Genomic DNA, 24,279 nt, shown 5'->3' with positions numbered 1-24,279 from the left:
CCACAACTTGACTGGAAATCTGGTGAAATCACTTGTTGGGGACAATATTGCCAAGATCACTGTCTTGTTCCCCCTGTGATATATTCTGTGCCTGTTTATCTCAGACGTTAAGTCTTGAATTAGGGACATTCTTCCTGGCAAGTTTGTCACCTTAGAAGATGGAAGACTCCACGACTGAAGTCTTCAAGTTCCTTACAGCCTTTGCCCATTCCAGAAACCCCCTGGTCTCATGTAGTGGGGAACTCTCTGAATTCCCAAGAAGAGGGGGAGACCAAATGACGCACCCGCATGCGAATCCCAGCCCGTCACTCACCTCCCTCATCTTCCGCCTCTCTGTGTCCTCGCAGCCTCGGCACGCATGACTCTGCCTCCTAGGGTGCGCACGTGCCGGAGCTCTTTCACTTAAAGGGACAGTGCTCAATTAATCTAGTGTTTACACCTGTCTCCTGTCCTTAAATATCAGCTCCTCCCTTGTTTCCCTGCCGGATCTTTGGTTACCTTGTGCCATAGTAAAAGTCCTATGTCCCTGTTACTGTGTACCTATTCCTTGCTGCCTTACCTCCCCTGCACCTGTGTTACCTGCCCTGACTTACTGCCATCTTGTCACATCCTGCCAGCCTCCTTCTGTGCCATGCCACCTCCCATCTACCTGTGTGGACGAATCGTGCCAGGGGTAGTGACCTGGATGCTGCCTGCCGCAGCAAGACCATCCCGCTTAGCACCAGGGCTCTGGTGAAAACCAGCAGCACCTTAGACTCCGCTCCCTGGCATGGCTCACGTCATCATCCACACAGGCCCAGAGGATCCACCACCTGCCGTGTTCCGTTATGCAGGGCACCATTAGTATGCTACAGAGAGGCTTCACATAGTTCTGAGTGGATTCAACTAACTCACTCCTCCCAGTCTAGACAGTCCTAGGTGGAGCAAGGCAGGAGGCCCTGACTGGCCAAAGTGCTCATGTGATTCCCCATGCATCCTTCTACACAGACACAGTTAACTCTTTAAATGACAGGTGAAAAGACCACAAAATACCTGACATTGAAACATGGAGTTGTGGGCTGTAGCAGACACAAGAAGGTGACATCTACTCGACAGTGCACATAAACTGCTGTGTTCCGCTTCAGGACACCACAAAAATTAGATCTTCAATATTGTGGATCACCACTGCCAACAGTGGATCACCTCTGATCACGGAGCGCAGTTTGGAAGATCTCTCTTCTTTAAGTTACCTTTTGATAGAGTTATGGGCAAATGTAATAGATCGCCAAGACTCTTGAGATACTTTTGCATATTTATAATATCACACATCAGGATTGTCCAGTTATTCCAGATATTCCTCCTCAGTCAAATTTACCCGGAATAATCTTGTTTGAAGTCCTCAAGGTCAAACGGTAGAAAACTACATTTGGAGTCAATTACTTGGGTCTATTTCATATACTTTGCAATTCAAACTTGACATGCAGATATGGTGGGGGAGGGGTAGTAATTTACTGGTGGGCCCAAGGTAACCCAATCTGTCATTAAGTGAGGGCAAGGGTAAAAGCCTAGTAGAGAAGGGGAAATAAGCATTGAGAGACTAAAAGCATATAAATAGGAGTAACTTGTTATAAGCAACTTTGACATTTATGGGACATCCATAGAATATGACATACATTTCTGATATATACATGTCCCACCTCTGAGGCCTGGATCTATGTTGAGAACTGTAGTCCCACAACAATCATGTTGAGACATGCTTGGCTGTTTCCAAAAAGTCCAGAGAAGTGAATGAAAAGAGTGATACGTCCAGCTAACCATTCATTCTAAGTACAGCAGCTGGGGGTTATGTCACCAGGGGATTAGGAGAAGTTCTTCCTTGACATATATGCAGATCAGAGCTGGGATCCACATTTATCAGATAGTTATGGCACAAGTTTAGAATATCAATGTCAATAACAATCACATAACAAGAGACAGGGACGACAGGCCGTTTCACGCAGTACTAGGGCTTCATCGGGTCCAGATGGACCCGATGAAGCCCTAGTACAGCGTGAAACAGCCTGTAGTCCCTGATTAATGCTACCCACCACCTTATCTGTCTCTTAACTGCTGCACATATATTTTTCTAACTTTGTTTGAATAAAGATGCCATTTACAAGACTTCTTGGGTGAGTACCCCATTCATACTCTTTTGACCGTATGATTTATTGCTAGAGATATACTTTCGTTTGGAAAGCACCACCACATGTCTGCAGTATACTGCTGTTGAAACGTACAGGTGTGGAGGGGGAGCATAGGCGTATACCTGAAACGTAGCAGTGCCGAATCAACTTCTGTCTAATATGGATCTGTAATGTAAACTATTCTATATTTGTTTGTCCAATTCTCAGTGTACACAATCTTGTTGTGTACCTGAACTTTTTATTACTCAAGCGCCCACTCGCCTACGTCTTGCCCTCGATATATCACGGAGGCCTCTTGATACTTTTCGTACAGGCCGTCATAAAGCACATTGCTGACAATTCACTTCATGTAACTATATAAGAGGACGATCTGGCTGTTGTCTGTGCAGCAGATTTGCTGACACCACTGTATGGTAGTTATGAAAATGTATACTACTAATGAATGGTTGAAATCTGTGCAGATTATGTAGCACAAAGAAGAAAATTGTATTCAGGAAAGTAGGCGATCCAGGCAGCAGGCACATATTCTGACATTGTGACAGACCCGGAGGCAAATTTGAGACTGCCAATGCAATTCGCTATGGGTCCTATCGCCTTTCCTGCTTTGGCAGCTAGGTCCAGAGACTGTGAAAGGAATTCACAGTTCTTGAATAGAAATACAATTCATTATGTTATTTTAAGGATCCAAATTGTAAAAAAAAAATTTCATATTTAAATTGCTTAAAAATGTGTTCAGACTTTATAGATCCAGAATAGAATACTTTTTATAATGCAAAATCCTAAAATGAACTTGTTATATGACTTCATTTGAGACTATAATTACAATATCGTAATAAATTAAATATTAATTGTAATGTAAATCGTTGCATGGTGTGCATGTTTATAGAATTCAATAATTTTTCCCCCTCGCCCATATATAAAGTAGGTTGAGTGAACTGACTTGTGTATACTGTAATAAACAGGATTTCTTGGCAATGTCCCCTATTTAATGTGCTTCCTGTCTTGGCAACACCTCTGTTATCTGTCAGCTTGTTTCCCAGACACATAATAATGGAAGGTTAGCCCGCAATGCCACTCTTATACAAATAAATAATAAAATAAATCAAGCACATTCATTAACCCAAGCTTAAAATGGGGCAGGCAAGAAGTATTAGCAGCTATTACTGGCACAAAGGTTTTTTGTCGCTACAACCCCCATCAATGAAATTTTATGTAGAACAGATAGGAAAGTTAATTTACACCTCCATGTTGTGTTTAGGGCATTACATCATAGCCATTTTATATAGTGACATTTCTAGGGAACAGTCCTTAATTTGTTCTCTCTCCTCAGTCTGAAGTTATGGATTTATCCCAGACAGTGGATCCTGCTCTGTAGGCAACTACATATGCCTCAAAGACCTCAGAGAAGAAGAACAGAGTGGAAACATTTTGGTTCTGGTAGAGTACGACTCTATGGATCATGTTCACGTGAATGTATTGCTATTCTTTTCCCTATTGTGTTCTTATTTAACTAAAAATAACCAAAAATGTCCCTTTTGGGAGTTCCAAGTGTTTCAAAATAGAGAAGGAGAAATATTAAACATTGAAAAGTTGAAAACATTTTCCCTTTTTTTGAGATCATGGCGGGTTGTGTATGTGTAGGCCTGGCTGGTAGAAGCAGTGCATCCCTTTGGTGACAATTTAGGCCCCTTTCACACTACAAAATTACTCCGTTTTAAAGATTCCGTCTGAAAATCAGCGGTAAAACGGCAGCTACAAAATCCTATACGGCCGTTCGAAAATCCCATTATAGCATTTGGGATTTTTCTATTAGCCGTTTTAACCCGTTATAGCCCGTTATTAATAAGGGTGGTTATTTTGTGGCGGAAGATAGTAACGGGAGAAATAGTGCATGCACTATTTCTCCTGTTACTATCTTCCGTCACAAAATAACAGTCGTTATTAATAACCGGCTATAACGAGTTAAAACGGCTATTACAAAAATCCCATAGACTATAATGGGATTTTCTAACGGCCGTATAGGATTTTTTAGCTGCCGTTTTATAGCTGATTTTCAGTCAGAACTTCGTACGGATCTTTAACCCCTTAAGGACCAAGCATTTTTCTGTTTTTACACTTTCGTTTTTCCTCCTTACCTTTTAAAAATCATAACCCTTTCAATTTTGCACCTAAAAATCTATATGAGGGCTTATTTTTTGCACCACCAATTTCTTATTTGTAATAACATCAGTCATTTTACACAAAAATTTACGTCGAAAAGGGAAAAAAAATCATTGTGCGACAAAATTGAAGAAAAAACACCATTTTGTAAATTTTGGGGGCTTCTGTTTCTAGGCTGTAAATTTTTTGGTAAAAATGACACTTTATCTTTATTCTGTAGGTCCATACGATTAAAATGATACCCTACTTATATAGGTTTGATTTCGGCGTACTTCTGGAAAAAATCATAACTACATGCATGGAAATTTATACATTTAAAATTGTCCTTTTCTGACCCCTATAACTTTTTTATTTTTCCGTATACAGGGTGGTTTGAGGGCTAATTGTTTGCGCCGTGATCTGAAGTTTTAATCGGTACCATTTTTATTTTGATCGGACTTCTTGATCGCTTTTTATTCCTTTTTTTTATGGTATGAAAAGTGACCCAAAATACGCTATTTTGGACTTTGGAATTTTTTTGCGTGTACGCCATTGACCGTGCAGTTTAATTAATGATATATTTTTATAGTTTAGACATTTACGCACGCGGTAATACCACATATGTGTATTTTTATCATGGTTACATATTTTTAATATGGAATTTGGGAAAAGGGGGGTGATTTAAACTTTTAATAAGGAAGGGGTTAATGTGTGTGTTTTTAAACTTTTTTTAAACTTTTTTTTTTTTTTTTTACACTTTTAGTCCCCTTAGGGGACTTTTAGGATGAATCATTAGATTCCTCATACAGATCATTGTGGTTTCATAAAACCACAATGATCTGTGTGCTCTGCGCTGGGTTGATAAAGCCTAGCCCTGCCAGGCTGTATCATTCAGAGCCCTGAAGCCACCGCAGCAGAAGAGGTAAGCCCTCAGGCTACCTCAGTAGTGGATCGCCTCCCCACAATCGCGCTGCGGGGGGGGGGGGGTGATCCACCCCACTGGACCACCAGGGACGGGATACAGGCACCTTTAGACGCCGCTGTCAACTTTGACAGAGGCAGTCTAAATGGTTAATAGCCGGCCGCGGCGATCGCCACATGTCGGCTATTAACGCCGGCCCCCAGTTACAAGAAACAGCTGGGGGCCGGCCGTTATGACGCAGGCTCGAGTCGGGAGCCCGCGTCATACCCTGGTAACGGCCATTGGACGAGCATAGACGTCCATGGTCGTTATCAGGTTAAAACGGAGTAATTTTGTAGTGTGAAAGAAGCCTTATGTCACTTTAGCATGCAGGATGTAAAAACTTTGTCATCATGTACTTCAATTTGAAGATGCTGCTGCTGCTCCTGCCTCTTGCAGAGGTAGTGCTAGCAGAGGGAGTAGAGCGTTGATTCAAAGTGGTGCAGAGAGGGGAGCCCCGCTCGGCAGGAGTTTGCTTTTGTAAAGACACAGCAAGCTTATCCTCCTTCTCCAAAGGTGAAAAAGAAATCACCCATTCTGGCTTTATACCAAGGGTTTAAGAGTGTGGCTATCCAGTACTCTCTTTTCCTCAAGCTCACAATATGCCTGTTAGTGTCAGCAGACAGTGGTGTACTAGTGATAGCTGTAGCCAGCGGAAAGCAGGCAGTGGAGAACTAGTGGTATCTGTAGACAGTGGAGAGCAGACAGTGATGGACAAGTGGTAGTTGTAGCCAGATCTTGTCATGTCGCTCCATGTGTTTATGTATGGTTGTAAGTTCTAAAGTCTGGCCCTGGCCATGTCTTACATTCTGTTGGCAGAGTTGTGACTGGATTGGTGTCTCAAAATTGTGAAAAAGAAATAGCTTGTTAAACATTGAGTTAAAAAAATTATGAAAATGTCTCCCTTTTTTGGAGTTGCAACAGGATTGGTGTCTCAGAAACAACATAGGTACACCACCACCTGACTGTGCCCCTCATCAGCCTACAGAAGCAACAGTGACATCGTCAAATGCTCCTAAGCTGATCATACCAGCAGGCCTATGTGTAATGTCTGTTTTTTCTGTTTTGCATTTTTTCTGCTTTGGGTCCTGTTCAGACATTAGGGTTGTGTCTGAACAGTTTCTGTGTTAAATCTCATTGGGATGGGAAGAGTTAACCTTCCTGACCAGCACTGGGAGGATATTTAAAGAGTACCTGTCATCAACAAAAACTTTTAATATGTTGTTCATAATCATTAATGAAGAGATATTGTAATATATCTTCATTAAAAAATATTAATATTTATACAATTTTTTTCATTTTATACTTTTGGCCACTAGGGGTCACTCTTCTATGCCTGGTCTGCAAGCAGCATCCTATGCTTTTCATAGTAAGTGTACAGCTTTTAGGACTAATGCTGAAGGGCTCTGGTCCTTCTACCGAAAGTTCAGTACTGTGAGCTACAAGCCTGCACATGCCTCTCATATAACAGCCAGTAACCTCCCCCTCCCCCCTGCTCTGTGTTCTCCCTGCCCCTCACCACACGTTATCTTATACATTGTATTATCTCACTGCACTCCCTGCCCCCCCCCCCCCCCCCCCCCCCCCGACATTCATCTTAATTACTGCCTCTGTAATTGCTCCCTCAGCCCCTGGTTCTCAGCATTGACTTTTTAGTGCAGAGAGACACAGGAGAGAGAGAGACAGAGGATGCCATTCCTCACCTGTACTTAGTCTGTAGGCACACTGCAGAGTGTTTCCCAACCAGGGTGCCTCCAGCTGTTGCAAAACTACAACTCCCAGCATGTCTGGACAGATGTTGGCTGTCTGGGCATGCTGGGAGTTGTAGTTTTGCAACAGCTGGAGGTGCCCTGGTTGGGAAACACTGCTGCAGAGGGAGAGCAGCATACAGGAAGACGGGCAGAAGCAGAGTCCCAGCCAGGCTTCATGTGACATCATGCCTGCCGGGACCCGCCTCCTTCCACCCCTCAGAAAGACAGTGCTCCTGAGCTAATGAAGAGGGATAAAAAAAGGTATTTCCACAGCGTTTTAAACCTCAATAAACACAGGGATAGGCATAGTTAGAGAAGGGGACAGATGGGAAGGGGGATCAGGGAAAGTTTAGATGATGACAGGTACTCTTTAAGGCCTCTTAAGGTGCTGTTCTTGGCTGGTAATTAGACTTGTACTCTGACCATGTCTTTTTTATGATGCACCTTAGCTTTGTCTGTCTAAGCACATTTCCTGGGGTTTGACCATGGTTATCTGTCCTGTTTTATATCTACATTTAAGCTTGCTTTGTTTTAGTACCTTTGTCGGGTTTTAGTATTCTTGTATAGTTTTCTGCATTTGCTTTGTGTTGCCTTAGTCTGTATTCAAATGTGCGTTTTGTCAGTCCTGTCTTGACCTTCTTTGATCCTGGATCTCCTAAAATAGAATTATGTTCTGAACCTTGTGCTAATCTAGTCTTGTGCCTGTACCTGTGTTTGCTTGTATTTAGGACTTTTGTTTCCTCCTAGGCCAGTATCCTGGAGTGTGCCCGCTAGCTAGGAGCCTATTTGCCTTTAGTATTGATGTCTCTCTATGATTGGAGTGGGGTGTCTAGTGTGTTCCCTGTTCTGAGTCCATTGTGAACAGTGCTCTTGATTTCCTGACCCATTTAGTGTTCTGAAATTCAGATAACCTGTTCATCCCCTGCATCTCCTGTTTTTTTCTGCTTTATATTTATCCTCCTATCTTGTCTTGTTCATATTATCATTCTGCCGTCAATCTTGATTCTGGTTTCAAAAAAATATGAAATTTGACAGATTTATGGCCCTACCTTCGTTATGCTCTTCTTTGTTGACAGTAGCTCTACTACCCTCCTGCTCTGAACGCATCAACTCCTCCTTTTTAATGTTTCTGACAAAGTTTGAATGTTTGGCGAGCCTCTTTTACCCCAAAACTCTGAGGGAGACTAGGTTTGCCTGGTTCGGCCTGCTCATCTCAAACTACTACCAAAGAATTGGTTTATAGAAAGACTAATTTTAGGAAAATAGGAAGTTTTTAACCCCTTCCATCTACAATGATATTCGCGTTTGGCCCTGTCACAGATTTTGAACTTTGCACATTGAACACCACTTAGCGATGAAACAATATATCAGTGGTCTCCAAACTATGGCCCTCCAGTTGTTGCAAATCTACAACTCCTAGCATGCCTGGACAGCCAAAGGCTGTCTGGGCATGTTGGGAGTTGTAATTTAGCTACAGCTTGAGAGCCACAGTTTGGAAACCAATGCAATATAGGGTTAAAAAAGACAGAGCTCAACTCCCTACTTTATTTCATACATTAGGCCTTAGGTACAGTAAAGTAGGGCTATTGTGCAAATAACAACCCTACAAGTAATGTGTTTGAAGTCAGGGAGATGTGAGTAGACTCTGGTGTGATCATGACAGATGTGCCAGCCCCTGCCTCTTGGTGTTTGTTCCCACCGGCAGCTGTGCACAGATTTTGGTATTCTCTTGCATTTTGATATGTTTAGCTTATTGCACAACCAGTAGCATGGGTTCGTTCCCTAGACCCAAAAGTTCACATCTGCTTCTGTCAATCTTCAGGGACCAGCAATATGTTTTTTACAAGGAGGTGTCTCTGTTCTCTTACTCTTTGTATAACTGGTGGAGTGAGAAATTCTTCAAATACATACATGGGAACCACAGATTTATTACCAGTTTGGAGGACTTTGTGAATTATTACTGCAGATAATTTTCTCATTCTTTAACAGGAAGCAATGCATTAATATGTCCTCAGTCTCACTGTCAGGTCAGTGGGTAATAGTAAGGCTCTGCTCTCACTCAGATCACTGCCCCTGCCTTCTTGACAATCTGCCATAGGTAGTGGACTCTCAACTGGGCGACAGACCCTGAACTAAACTGAAGTGCTGGGGCTATATTTACAATGGGGATTAAAAGTTTGGGCACCCCAGGTAAAAATTTGCATTAATGTGCATAAAGAAGCCAAGGAAAGATGGAAAACTCTCCAAAAGGCATCAAATTACAGATTAGACATTCTTATAATATGTCAACAAAAGTTAGATTTTATTTCCATCATTTACACTTTCAAAATAACTGAAAACAAAAAAATGTCACCTGCAAAAGTTTGGGCACCCTGCAGAATTTATAGCATGCACTGCCCCCTTTGCAAAGCTGAGACCTGCCAGTGTCATGGATTGTTCTCCATCATCATCTGGGAAGACCAGGTGATGTCAATCTCAAAGGTTTTAAATGCCCAGACTCATCTGACCTTGCCCCAACAATCAGCACCATGGGTTCTTCTAAGCAGTTGTCTAGAAATCTGAAACTGAAAATAGTTGATGCTCACAAAGCTGGAGAAGGCTATAAGAAGATAGCAAAACGTTTTCAGATGTCAATATCCTCTGTTCGGAATGTAATTAACAAATGGCAGTCATCAAGAACAGTGGAAGTTAAAGGGGTAGTCCAGTGGTGAAAACCTTATCCCCTATCCTAAGCATAGGGGATAAGTTTGAGATCGCAGGGGGGTCCGACCCCTGGGGCCCCCTGCAATCTCTCTGTACGGGGGCCAGGCTCTCCGACCAGAAAGCGGGTGTCGACCACCAAACAAAGCGGCGGCCGACACGTCGCCTCAATACATCGCTATGGCAGAGCCGGAGATTGCCCGAGGCAGCGCTCCGGCTCTGCCATAGAGTTGTATTGAGGGGGCGTGTTGGCCGCCGCTTCGTGTGGTGGTCGACACGCCCCCTTCCCGCGTGTACCTGTCAAATCCAACAATTTTTTTTTTTTATATATATCACTTAGTACCTAATCCTGACCATGTACATCTAATTTTTATGTGTCTAGCACCTTTATTTATTTTTTTTATTGCACTTTTAATTTAGCTCACTTGTCTGAACTCCTCTCAAAGGGAGGGGGTGTGGCCTCACAGTGCAGGTCTCCGGCCCTCCCTCAGTATGCTGTCTGCTCACATCTCCCCTAGCATTAGCAAAACTACAACTCCCAGCTTGTCCTCACTGACAGTAGCGGGACACAAGCTGACAGTGGGAGGATTTTTCCTCCAGCCGTGAGCCCTGCACTCACAGCTGTCAATCAAGGAAGTGTGTCCATTACATAGGTGATGATGCATGGACACATTAGGACTAGTATGTGTCCAAGCAGGCAGGGGGGGCAGTTGTTTGACTGGCTTTTTGAGTATGAAATACTGAACATTTTCTAATGAAAGCAATTGCAAAACCTATTGGTTATACATGCTTTACAACATATTAAACGTTTTTGTATTTGACAGTGCACATTTAGAGCAATCTGAAGTACAGACCTCTGTCAGCACTGCGCATGTGCCAATCGCGCTGCACAGAAGGACCTGCGCTGATACTAATATTCCCCGATCATAGCAGACCAAGCTACGCACTACCGGGTGCACCAACACTTAGTCTACTACAAAATGCAGGAGATAGACTTAGAGTTGTTATCAGTACTAAACCATTCTCCTTATTTTGTATAAAGGTAGAAGGAGAGTATATAGGTATATCACAATTTACCATCATTCATTATAGCTCCTTATCCGTAAACTATATTAGTGATACCAATGGATGATATTATTAGCTAGTACACTATATTAGTGATACAGATGTATACTATATTAGTACTAAAATATTTAACTCACAAATCCTATACAATAATAGTTGTGGGAACTATTAGTCATAACTACTTGAGATCACAGGGTAAGACATGAGTTGGTATTAACCCCTTAATGACAATGGACGTAAATGTACGTCATGGTGCCGTGGTACTTAACACACCATGATGTACTTTACACTTCACCATGACGTACATTTATGCTCCGCCATGATCATGCACGGCAGGTCCCGGCTGCTATCAGCAGCCAGGGACCCGCCGGTAATGGCGGACATCCGCAATCACGCGGATGTCCACCATTAACCCCTCAGATGCCGTGATCAATACAGATCATGGCATCTATGGCAGTGCAGTACTTTAAAAGGATGAACGGATCGCCTGCAGCGCTGCTGCAGAGATCCGATCATCCGGCAAGAGCTCTGGCTCTCTCCCGGGCTCTTCTACTCTGGTCTGAGAAAAAGCAGACCAGAGCAGAAGATCACCGATAATACTGATCAGTGCTATGTCCTATGCAAAGCACTGAACAGTATTAGCAATCAACTGGTTGCAATGAATAGTCCCCTATGGGGACTATTAAAGTGTAAATTTAAAAAAAAAATAAAAAAAAAAGTAAAATAAAAAAGTAAAAAAATTAGAAAAATCCCCTCCCCCATTTTACCGCCAAAGAAGCATAAAAAAATAATTAATACACATATTTGGTATTGCCGGGTGCGCAAAAGTCTGAACTATTAAAATATTTTGTTAATTATCCCGTACAGTAAATGGCGTAAACATAAAAAATAATTAAGAATAGGCCAAAATTGCCGCTTTGTTGTCACATTTTATTCCAATTTTTTTTTAATAAAAAGTAAAACCTAGGCAAGAGTGGTACTGATAAAAACTACAGATCATGGCACAAAAAAAGAGCCCTCATACCGCCCCATATACCAAAAAATGTGAAAGTTATAGGTGGTCAAAATAGGGCAATTTCAAACATACTATTTTTGTTTAAATGGTTTGAGATTTTTGTTAAGCGGTACAATTATAGAAAAGCATATAACATGGGTATCATTTTAATCATATTGACCCAGAGAATAAATAAAACATGTAATTTTTACCGTAAAGTGTACTGCGTGAAAACAAAGCCTTCAAAAATTTGCTAAATTGCGGTTTTCTTTTCAATTTTCCCACATAAAAAATATTTGTTTGGTTGCTCCATTCATTTAATCGTAAAATAAGTGGTGATGCAAATAACAAGCCCTCATATGGGTCTGTGGATGGAAGTATAAAAGAGTTATGATTTTTAGAAGGCGAGGAGAAAAAAACGGAAATGCAAAAATAAAATTGGTCTGGTCCTTAAGGTCAATATGGGCCTGGTCTTTAAAGGGGTTCTCCAGTGCTTAGACATCCTATCCCCTATCCAAAGGATAGGGGATAAGATGCCTGATCGTGGGAGTCCGGCCGCTGGGGAGCCCAGTGATCTTGCACGCAGCACCCCGTTTGTAATCAGTCCCCGGAGCGTGTTCGCTCCGGGTCTGATTACTGTCGATCACGGGGCCGGGGGCGTGTGACGTCACGCCTCCGCCCCTCAATGCAAGTCTATGGGAGGGGGCGTGACAGCTATCACGCCCCCTCCCATAGGTTTGCATTAAGGGGCGGAGCGTGACGTCACACGCCGTCGGCCCTGTGGTCGCTGGTAATCAGACCCGGAACGAACACGCTCTGGGGACTGATTACAAACGGGGTGCTGCGTGCAAGATCACTGGGCTCCCCAGCGGCCGGACTCCCACGATCAGGCATCTTATCCCCTATCCTTTGGATAGGGGATAAGATGTCTAAGCACCGGAGTACCCCTTTAAGGGGTTAAAGGTCCAAAATCTGATCTGTATCTTCTGTCCATAAATACCACATATTATTGGCTGAAGAAGGCTACTTGTGTCACATTACATCATTTTGCAGGCTATGATATGATTATAATCTAGAGAAAATCTGAATATGTGAAACCTTCTTTCAGTCCATTTGGACTTTTTGTTTGAAGGCGAAATATCCACTTCGCTTCCTCATATAACAACTTCTTGTTCAAATTCCCTTTTCGGGTCCTTATTTGCATTGTGCTAGTCCCCAAAATTTTAAATTCAACGGATTGTCGCCATGTATCTCTGTCATATGCCTGGATAAAGGTGTATCCACAGATGTATTACTTGTACTGATGTTTTCTGAGCTGTTTTATTGTCAGCTCAGAACACAACAGCTTAGAAGATGAATTTCTAAACACATCAGTTCAATAAATACATCTGTGGATACACCTTTACCACAAAGTCTACAGTGAAACCAAAAAATGTATTAAAAAAATTTAGCGTGAAAAATGCAATTTTGCTAGGAGGTTGTTTCTACGCAGTGCACTTTATTGGAACAATGACATTCTATATTTATTCTGTAGGTCAAAAAACAAAAACTCTGTGATTTGTTCACAAACTCTGTGATTTGTTTCAGATTTATCCGGTCCCTTCTCCTGTACACTAAGTGGTCTGGAGGTAAGTGTTTGATGCATTGCCACTTACATTCATTATATTCTGCTCCTAGCCCGGCCTCTGTACAGGAGCAGGGACTCTCGTCTTTGATAGAAGTCCCTGTTCCTGTACCTACTTTTGAATGGGCAATCCCAGGTAAGTTGAGGAACTTCCAATTCTAAATCGAGATCCGACAGTTTTGCAAAATAGGACCCAAAACAAATCGAGACATTTTCTCACTACTATCCATCCATTGCTTGCGGCTTTTTACGTGAGTTTATTGTAAACTGCAGAATGTTTGGGGCCCATAAGTGACTTTGCTATGGGATCCTTTAAATTTTGGTTATGTCTCTGTTCAAATTCAAGCATTGTTCGTGTCTATTTATATTACCTATATGTATTCTGTACTCAGAGTATAAATATCCCTCCAGAATCAACGTCTGTCTCACTATCTATGATTAGAAATCATGTGGGAAAGGAATAAATAATGGATGTCCTCAGCGAAACATGGGACACGTTCTCATGGTTTCTATCTGTAAATATAAAAACAACTGCAAATAAATAGGATTTTCTTGGGTGTACATTGCAAACAACTGATGTGTATAGTTACATTTCATCATCTCCAGCCATTAATGTTCTTAATAATAATAATAATAATTATTATTATTATTATTATTATTATTATTATTATTATTACTATTATCATGGAAGATTTATTTTTACCATTTAAAATTCTAAAAAAAACTTTCTATGTACTAAATGTACCACTTCATTAGAAAATATAGCTTCTCTATTGTTATTTTATGAAGGAATTGCAGTAATATAAAGCTAGAGCTTTATGGTTAAAGGGAAACTCTCCATCAGTGGTTCCTAACCAGTGTGACTCTAGCTGTTGCAAAACTACAACTCCCGGCCATTGGATGTCTGGGCATGCTGGGAGTTGTTGGTTTTGCAACAGCTGGAGGCACACTGGTTAGGGAACACTGCTCTTTAGTAACTCCAGAGACTCCCTTATATAATTATTTCTAGTTTATAATTGCTCTGTTGTTTAGTAAATTAGTTCTATACGTTTTGACTGCCTTTGATCTTGTGCTGTACTTGTTCTTATACACAGCAGGTAATAAGCAGAGCTGCAGTGTAAAGTATGCTACTCTGCAGGGCTAAAATAAAGAAAACAGGGTCAGACTGACTAGAAAAAAGCAAGTGCCCCCTGCTATGCACCCCCTCTACTGGTCACACTTCTGCCCCCACATCCCTCAACCACCCATACACACAAAATAAACTAAATTTTATATATAAGAAACACTTTAACATAGGTAAAATAATATGAGTAAATATATATCACCACACAATAATTGGATAATACCGCCATACTGTACTAAATAAAACCACTATACACAGACTAGTATACTATAAAGCAGGAGTCTCAAACTGGTGGCCCTCCGGATGTTGCGAAACTTCAACTCCCAGCATGCCCATACAGCCGTTAGCTGCAGCCAACTGTTGTCAGGGCATGTCCAGGCACGCTGGGAGTTGAAGTTTTACAACATCTAAAGGGCCACCAGTTTGAGACCCCTGCTATACAGGGTCTGTATACCATATAAGTGATTATATAAAGAACCATATGGCACTTGATATCAGCTGTACACAGGATCTGTACACCATAGAAGTGGTTACTGTTACATAAAGAGACTCTCAATTACGTATTTTCTGATCAGCGGTGTCCTCTTTCCTTTTCTTCTCCGTCTGGATCAGAACGCCATGTCAATCTCATCTGCAGGACAAACATGCTAGACTTTGCATTTTTCCAGTGCCCTCCCCTCCTCTACACAATTTTCCCATCTATAGGCCCACAAACTGTAATAATGCCCTTCTTGGTGTCCTGCACAGTAAAAAGGCAGGTAGGTAGTTAGCCAGGTAAATAGGTAGGTAGATCAGGAAGCCAGATATGTAGGTAGGTGGCTAGCCAGGTAGGTAGGTAGGTTGCTAGCTAGGTACTTAGGCAGCCATCTGTGAAGGCCAGGTATATACATAGTTAGATAGCCAGGTATGTAGGTAGGTAGCAAGATATGTAGGTAGGTAGTTAGACAGCCAGGTATGTAGGTAGTTAGATAGGCAGGTATGTAGGTAAGTAGTTAGGCATCCAAGTATAAAGTTAGGTAGCCAGGTAGTTAGTCAAGTATATAACCAGCACTGCCCTCCACCCAGTGGCAGATCCAGAGTATAGTCTCTGGAGGAGCACTATGTCCCCAGGAGGTAGTGGCCCATAGTAGATTATGCCCCCATGTATTTAATGTCCCCCAGGTAGGTAGTTATGCCCTCTATGGGTAAATCCCCCAGATAACTGCCCCTGTATGAAAACCCTCTATGCAGGCAGTAGGTAGCCCTCCTATTAGTTTGGTAGTGTGTCTCCATATTAGCTAGGCAGGATTATAGTAGATAGTCCTTCACATTAGGTGTAGGCAGCAGAGTTCCCCCACAGTAGGTTTAGGCAGCAGAGTTCCCCCGCAGTAGTTGTAGGCAGCAGAGTTCCCCCACAGTAGGTGTAGGCAGCAGACTTCTCCCACATTAGGTGTAGGCAGCAGAGTTCCCCCACATTAGGTGTAGGTAGCAGATTTCCCCCACAGTAGGTGTAGGCCGCAGAGTTCCCCTGCAGTAGGTGTAGCCGCAGAGTTTCCCCATAGTAAGTGTAGGCCACAGAGTTCCCTCAAAGTAGGTGTAGGCAGCTGGGTCCCCCCACAGTAGGTTTAGGCAGCGGATCCCCCCACAGTAGGTTTAGGAAGCGGGGTTCCCCCGCAGTAGGTTTAGGCAGCAGGGTCCCCCCTCAGTAGGTGTAGGCAGTGGGGTCTTCCCCACAGTAGGTGTAGGCAACAGGGTCACCCCACAGTATGTGTAGGCAGCAGGGTCCCCCCACAGTAGGTGTAGGCAGCAGGGGTCAACCTAAAGTAGGTGTAGGCAGCAGAATCCTCCCACAGTAGGTGTAGGCAGCGGGATCCCCCCACAGTAGGTGTAGGTAGCGGAGTCCCCCCACAGTAGGTGTAGGCAGCAGGGTCCCCCACAGTAGGTACAAGCAGCAGAGTCCCCCCACAGTAGGTGTAAGCAGCAGGGTCCCCCCACAGTAAGAAAGCACAACAGGACCCACGTCTTCCTTCCTCCACAGTGCAGGCACCGATGACTGACGTCATCAGCCCTTGCACTGCGCAGCGGGGGCGGAGGTCACGTCTCCTCTGTGTAGACGCAGATGCGGTGGTTTACACAGAGGGGATGCCTTCTCCTGTATGTGCGTGTACCGTACATACAGGAGAAAGAAGCGCTGTCTGCTGGGGATCCGGGACAAGTGTCCTGGATCCTCAGTAGCGGCGGCAGCGGCGGGCCCTTTACCCGGCCGGGCCCTCAGACAACATCCGATTGGACTGGCCGGTCAGTCCGCCCCTGAAAGAAAAGGATGCAATAATAAACCAGTGGTATATCTTTTTTTGCGGGCTTGGAAAGGGTTCCAGAGATTGGACCCCAAACAAATATACAGGGAAGGATATTTCACACTTTATAAGATGAATAAAGCCTCTTAAAGGGGTACTTCTCCCCTAGACATCTTATCCCCTATCCAAAGGATAGGGGATAAGATGTCTAATTGCTGGGGTCCCGCTGCTGGGACCCCCCTGCGATGATTGCTGCGGCACCGCAGTCATCAGGTGCGGCGCTGATATAACGGCCACGCCCCCTCCCATAGATTTACATTGGGGGGCGTGGCTGTGACGTCACCGGCTCCCCGCGATCAGACATCTTATCCCTTATCCTTTGGATAGGGGATAAGATGTCTAGGGGCGGAGTTCTCCTTTAAGGATATATTTACATATACAGAATCCTGCGCATATCTGGTGTGCAGAATTTGAAGATTCAGATTAAAAATCGTTTCGTTTACATTGAAATCTGCAGCATAAAATCACCAAATGGGTGTTACTCTGGATCCACAAACTGCACATAAAATGCTAAAGTGGTCGTAAAAGTTAAGCAATAGTTTTTCATTAGAAGGACCTCTCAATGATCTAAGAGTGGTCTTTTTCTAGGACCCCCAGGAGTCATCAGTAATCTGTGGGGGAACTCAGCAGCAAGCATGCTATTTCTCCTAAACTACAGGTGAAACATCGCTTCTCGGCCTTTTGGCTAAGATCAAGTGTAGTATCTGTTCTTATCAGTCTTTCATGCCGGTGTACAGTAACGCCGGTATGGGGCTGGTGGGGATGGGTGCTGCATGGAGGATGCAGGTGTACCAGGGCTTTCCGGGGCTGGTTCTGAGGAATCAGCTCGACGGCTGCCCCGATGTGACCTGTTCCCTCCGGGTCTTGCCATGAGGCTGAGAGGGTCTAGAGCCGAGGTACTTTTGTGCCTCGGGGAGTGGTGACCCCGAGGTGCCAAAACTCACTGGGAGGATAGACTCACTGAGTTGAAGCACGGGCACCATAATCTCTTCACCTTGTGGCACTCACCTCTTGATTCCCGGCCTTCTGGCTAGGATCAGAGAAATTTTTATAGATCCGGCCGGATGTCCGGGCAGTATATCTGCACACATTCACTTATTTATTTCTTTTTTGTCTCACTGTGTCACTTTTTGCGTGTTGTGTGTTCACAGGATTTGTCAGGATGCGGTAGCCCTTCTGGGTGTCCCTCCTGGCGGTCTAGGGGAGGTGTGTGTGGCCATTAGGTTCCGCACCTCCCTGCAAACACCCCGGGTACTCCTGCTTTGGCAGGGTACCTACCGTAATCGGCTCTGCGGGCAGATACCTTGGCTAACACCAAGGGGGATGCCGGGAGCATTTGTGGTCCCCTAGTAGCTTCGGCGAAAAGGGACATCGAACCTGTAACCTCGCAGGTACCTTTTGGTCCGGAGGCGAAGGGTAAGGTTTGTTGGGGGGCCTCTCTCCTATCGGAGAAGGGCTTGCGATAGACCGCATCCTTTGTGCACGTTTTTTTAGTGTAACACGTTTGCACTTTTTCTTGCACTTTGGGTGAATCGAAAGCACGTTCCTCGGCTTTAGATAAAAAAAAAAAAAAAAAACAGGTGAAACATAGCTCCTATTGTAATCCATCAGCGTCCCCTGGGATTCCCTTTTGTTAACTCAGAATTCCCTCCTTACAAATGTTTCCTTGAATAAAAGGTAGCTGACTCAGTTCACTTCACTTACCTATACTTTTCAAGGTCATAAAACATTTATTTTGAGACGGCTTTTACTGTGGTTTTTGCTGACAGATAGAATCAATTATGTAAAAAAAACTATCTTAGCCTCTCACAAACCATTGATGTTTAATGCACGAAGCACCTTCATGGTCCAGAGGGGTTATTAAGCAAGAAATCCGGACACTTCCGGACAAAGCGCTGACAACAAATTGAACAACATGCTAAATGGTAAGTCTTCTATATATTCTATGGTCTTATTTAACTACTTAAGGAGGAGAATAATTCATTTTCAGGATAGATGGTAAGTATCTGATATATGGGTCCGACCGTTAGGACCCCCACAATCATGAGGACAGAGGTCCCTGTCCCCTGTGTGAATGGAGCAGCACTTGATCACCCACGGCTCCGTGCATTCTCTATGGGGTTTATAAACATTTCTTATTATTGAATTGTGTGGAAGTCCTATAGAGAATGTGTGGTGTCCCAGCTCCAAGGGCTGTCCTGTGGGCTGCGGATCTCCTGTTGGGCCCATTGTTATACTGTGTATTATGTTCAAGCACTTTATTATGTTCACTGTGTTCACTGTATTTCATGTTATTCATGTACTGTACCTTTAACCTCGGAAGGATGCAGGGTGTACCTGTATGTCCAGCGCCCGCTCCCATGCCATGACGCGGGTCACATGCTGACCTCGTATCATAGCGGGTCGGTCCCAACACCAACGGTCGGAACACGTGGCTAATACCAGACCTCACTAATCGCAGTGATACCTGTATTAACCCCTTAGATGCGGCGATCAAAGTTGATTGCCGCGTCTAAAATGAAAGAAAATGCTTCCCGGCAGTACAGTCGGGTTGATCGGGAAAAAACCGCAGTGTCCCGGTCAGCTGAGAGGACCTGAGGAGAGTCCCTACCTTCCTCCTCGTTTTCCGATCAGTGATCCATTGCTCCATGCCTGAGATCCGGCTGGAGCAATGGAGCACCGATAAAACTGATCAATGCTATGCTATGGCATAGCATTGATCAGTGTCTGCAATCAGAAGATTGCATGTTATAGTCCCCTATGGGGGATATAAATGTGTAAAAAAAAAGAGTTAATAAATGGGATTTAACCCCTTCCCTAATAAAAGTTTGAATCACCCCCCTTTTCCCATAAAAAAAAAAAAGTAAACATAAGCATTTGTGGTATCGTCGCATGCGTAAACGTACAAACTATAAAAATATCATGTTAATTAAACCGCATGGTCAATGGCATACTTGTAAAAAAAATTCCAAAGTCCAAAATTGCGTATATTTAGTCACTTTGTATACCATAAAAAAATGTGTTAAAAGGGATTAAAAAGTCCCTTTAAAGGGGTACTCGGCGCTAGGGGATAAGATGTCTTAGCGCCGGAGTACCCCTTTAAAACAAAAATGGTACCAATAAAAACTTAAGATCACGGTGCAAAAAATGAGCCTTCATACCACCCTGTATGCAGAAAAATAAAAAAATTATAAGGATCAGAAGATGACATTTTTAAACGTACTAATTTTCATGCAAACAGTTATGATTTTCACTAGAAGTAAAAATCAAACCTATATAAGTTGGGTATCACTTTAATCGTATGGCCCTAGAGAATAAAGATATGGTATCATTTTTATGGAAAAGTGCACTGCGTAGAAACGGAAGCCCCCCCCCCCAAAAAAAAAATGGTGGGGTTTTGTTCAATTTTGTCCCACAATAAAAATTTTTTGGTTTTGTCATAGATTTTATGGTAAAATGGCTGATGTCATTACAAAGTACAATTGGTGGTGTATAAAACAAGTCCTCATTTGGGTCTGTAGGTGCAAATTTGAAAGGGTTATATTTTTTTAAAGGTAAATGGAAAAACCCTGAGTCCTTAAGGGGTTAAGAGAGAGAGGAGCAGTGATAATCAAATGACCCTGTCTGCCCAGTGGGAACCCCTAAATTGTCATGTATATAGTGCAGGGGGGAGGAGTTTCCCCAGTTGCAGTTCAGCCTATAGCTGTTTTCTGAGTACAGTGTGGAAAGGAGGAGAAAGTTGTGTGTGCAGAATCCTGAGGGAAGCCTAAGAAAATCTCTGAATCAGGTCAGCCCCGCCATTCTGCAAGTGTTCCCCCATACAGAGGTGAGTCAGGCCCTGGCGGTGATAGCAATGGGACCTTGTCAGAACCTTAGTCAGCGTGAGAAATCTTACAGTCTCAAGTCTATACAATCCAAGTGAGCGAAAAGCACCATAAGTCCCAGCAAGGCAACAGGGCTCCCACTACACTGCATCCCTCCTACTCTGCTCCGTACTGTGTGTTGTACTATCTACTCCTGCTCAGTAAAAAACAGTTATCCGTAATCCGACGTTGGTGCGTTTTTTACTCCCCCCCCCCGTGTCTGGCCCAGGAGAAGCTGTCTCCACCTCAGACCGTGTGTAGGCTAACAGTGCTGATGCTCCATGGGACCTATGCTTTTAAGTTTGTGGGGATCCTAGCGGTCAGACCCCACCAACCAGATACTTACAGTGTCCCCAGTTCCTTGGATTAGTGATTAGATCTTGGGAGAACCCTTTCATTTTATGTTTTGTTCTGGTGCCCATGAGTCTGTAGTTACCCCCTGCTGTGTTTTTTATCACCATCCTCAGACTATATCATACTTGGAGTGTAATATTTAGGAGTATTGGGCAATGCTGTAGGCATGGTAATGGGGGTACATGAGGCAGTTGGAGGCACAGCACTAACAGTAGCAGTAAGTAGTGTGGTAGGCCTCTGGGGTAGTGGTAGTGTAGTCAGGGTTTTGCTTTAGTATATCAGGGGTTAAGGTTAACCCTATTGTTCGTGACCCCAGGCTGAGGGCTAATATGGTGAGGTAATTCTCCGGCCTATCGCCGCCCTTCCCAGTAACAATAGGTGCATGCGAATAATGACTGATGGTCCAAAAGGTAGTTGAACTTGAACTTGGATAAACTTTACTTAAAAGGCTTGCGGTACATCCAATGAACAGCAACAGTCTCATTCAAACCGTCTCTATACACTTCAGTGACTAACAGTTGTTGCGGACCTTGACTTTGGATATAAGTCTCTGAATTTAGGGTTAATTGCGAAGATCCGTCCGGATTAAGGGGATAGATAAGGTCCGGTGATCTTGCAGAGTTCTTAGGGATTGATACACTCACGGTTTTGTAATAATCAGCCGTCGCCGCAAGGCTCGGGCCTAACTCACTGATGACAGCAATGCAGATCATTCTCTCACAACAGCCCACGAGGAAAGAGATGTTGCTTGCTTGGCTGCACAGGAACAAGAGAGCAAGCAATGGCTGCTGCTCCCTTATATGGGCAGGGGCGGGGGCGTTTTGATTGGTCCGAATAACTGTCACTCACCGTTACAAGGAACGATGGGTGCAATACGTCATAGGGACCTCCAAAGGTCCTTAAGCAAAAAAACATAGAGTTTACCTGATCACGTGACCCGCAGGTCCTGCCCCGCTCCGCACAGGTAATTAACCAATTATATACATTTGTACAATTATATTTATATAAATCCTGAATAAACTGTTAAATTACTAATACCTAGATAAGAGGTGACAGGGGCGGACTAGATAAGAAGGACCCCGACGTCCTAGGGACTCTGGCTATGGGGACCTATATACAGGTAGCGTATAGGATGCGGTACCGGGCCACCACAGTAGGCATTATAAAGGATGGGGGTTAAGGTGCTATGGAGGGTGAGTTAACAGATGTCTGGAAAAATCCTCTTTTTGTTCAATGCTTAAATTAAGTGGAATCGATTCTGACAAAATTTGGATCCACAGTGAAAATTTTCAAGTGTAAATTATGATGTGTGAACAGACTCGCTGATATCTCACTAAAATCACTGGAAGTCTGATTTAAGGTGGAATCTGTTTGGAATTTACTACAAAATATCCTTCAAATTCTTTGTAGATTCCATCTGAATTTCCTCAATGGGAATTAGCCTTAAGTCCTTTCTTTTTATTTCCAATTCCTTTTGAATAGACTCCTGGTTTTGGGGAAAAAAATAGCATCAGAAATTACACTACATGTATGCACTACATGAGTCCAACCTTAACCCCTTAAGGACCAATGACGTACCGGTACGTCATTGGTCCTGCTCTTCTGATATAACGCGGGGTTACACAGTAACCCCGCGTCATATCATGGCGGGCCCGGCGTCATAGTGAAGCCGGGACCCGCCTCTAATAGCGCGCAGCGCCGATCGCGGCGCCGCGCGCTATTAACCCTTTAGCCGCGCGCTCAAAGCTGAGCCGCGCGGCTAAAAGTGAAAGTGAAAGTTCCCGGCTAGCTCAGTCGGGCTGTTCGGGATAGCCGCGGCTAATCGCGGCATCCCGAACAGCTGACAGGACAGCGGGAGGGCCCCTTCCTGCCTCCTCGCTGTCCGATCGCCGAATGACTGCTCAGTGCCTGAGATCCAGGCATGAGCAGTCATGCGGCAGAATCGTTGATCACTGGTTTCTTATGAGAAACCAGTGATCAACATAGAAGATCAGTGTGTGCAGTGTTATAGGTCCCTATGGGACCTATAACACTGCAAAAAAAAAGTGAAAAAAAAAAGTGAATAAAGATCATTTAACTCCTCCCCTATTAAAAGTTTGAATCACCCCCCTTTTCCAATAAAAAAAAAAACACAGTGTAAATAAAAATAAAAATAAACATATGTGGTATCACCGCGTGCGGAAATGTCCGAATTATAAAAATATATCATTAATTAAACCGCTCGGTCAATGGCGTGCGCGCAAAAAAATTCCAAAGTCCAAAATAGTGCATTTTTGGTCACTTTTTATATCATTTAAAAATGAATAAAAAGTGATCAATAAGTCCTATCAATGCAAAAATGGTACCGTTAAAAACTTCAGATCACGGCTCAAAAAATGAGCCCTCATACCGCCCCATACACGGAAAAATAAAAAAGTTATAGGGGTCAGAAGATGACAATTTTAAACGTATTAATTTTCCTGCATGTAGTTATGATTTTTTCCAAAAGTCCGACAAAATCAAACCTATATAAGTAGGGTATCATTTTAATCGTATGGACCTACAGAATACATATCAGGTGTCATTTTTACCGAAAAATGTACTACGTAGAAACGGAAGCCCCCAAAAGTTACAAAACAGCGGTTTTTTTTCAATTTTGTCGCACAATGATTTTTTTTCCCGCTTCACCATAGATTTTTGGGCAAAATGACTGATGTCATTACAAAGTAGAATTGGTGGCGCAAAAAATAAGCCATCATATGGATTTTTAGGTGTAAATTTGAAAGAGTTATGATTTTTTAAAGGCAAGGAGCAAAAAACGAAAATGCAAAAACGGAAAAACCTCCGGTCCTTAAGGGGTTAATAAATATATTCTATCAAAGACAGATTGGGATCTGTACCTGTCTCCGCAATGGCACCACCCAACTCTCATTCCGTCTGGAGAGACATACATTTGTTTTATCTATAACTTGGCTGTTTTTCCGTAACTCTCATAGGCCCAGATTTATCAAAACTTGTGCAGAGAAAACGTTGACCAGTTGCCCATAGCAACCAATCAGATCCATTCTTTCATTTTTTTTTTTAAAGACCTCTGAAAATTAAAAGAAGCGATCTGATTGGTTGTAATGGGCAACTGGTCAACTCTTACCGTATATACTCGAGTATAAGCCAAGTTTTTCAGAACGATTTTTCGTGCTGAAAATGCTCCCCTCGGCTTATACTCGAGTG

At 43.3% G+C, this 24,279-nt stretch overlaps 1 long non-coding RNA gene and 1 other non-coding gene across 2 annotated transcripts; one reads left to right on the top strand and one right to left on the bottom strand.

The window, feature by feature from the left end:
• Positions 1-9,373: 9,373 nt before the first annotated feature.
• On the bottom strand, positions 9,374-15,104 carry LOC130272518 (uncharacterized). Its single transcript, XR_008843588.1, has 3 exons — positions 15,080-15,104; positions 13,768-13,909; positions 9,374-9,577 (listed from the first exon to the last, which is right to left on the bottom strand). It is a non-coding gene; the product is annotated as an uncharacterized LOC130272518 (long non-coding RNA).
• A 2,416-nt stretch (positions 15,105-17,520) lies between these two features.
• Positions 17,521-17,708, top strand: LOC130274657 (U2 spliceosomal RNA). Its single transcript, XR_008844423.1, has one exon. It is a non-coding gene; the product is annotated as a U2 spliceosomal RNA (small nuclear RNA).
• Positions 17,709-24,279: the final 6,571 nt, after the last annotated feature.

Source organism: Hyla sarda, chromosome 5, assembly GCF_029499605.1.
Source record: "Hyla sarda isolate aHylSar1 chromosome 5, aHylSar1.hap1, whole genome shotgun sequence".
In the NCBI taxonomy this organism is placed as follows: Eukaryota; Metazoa; Chordata; class Amphibia; order Anura; family Hylidae; genus Hyla; species Hyla sarda.
The sequence above is the reverse complement of the archived record's forward strand: the minus strand, read 5'-3'. Positions and strand labels throughout refer to the sequence as shown.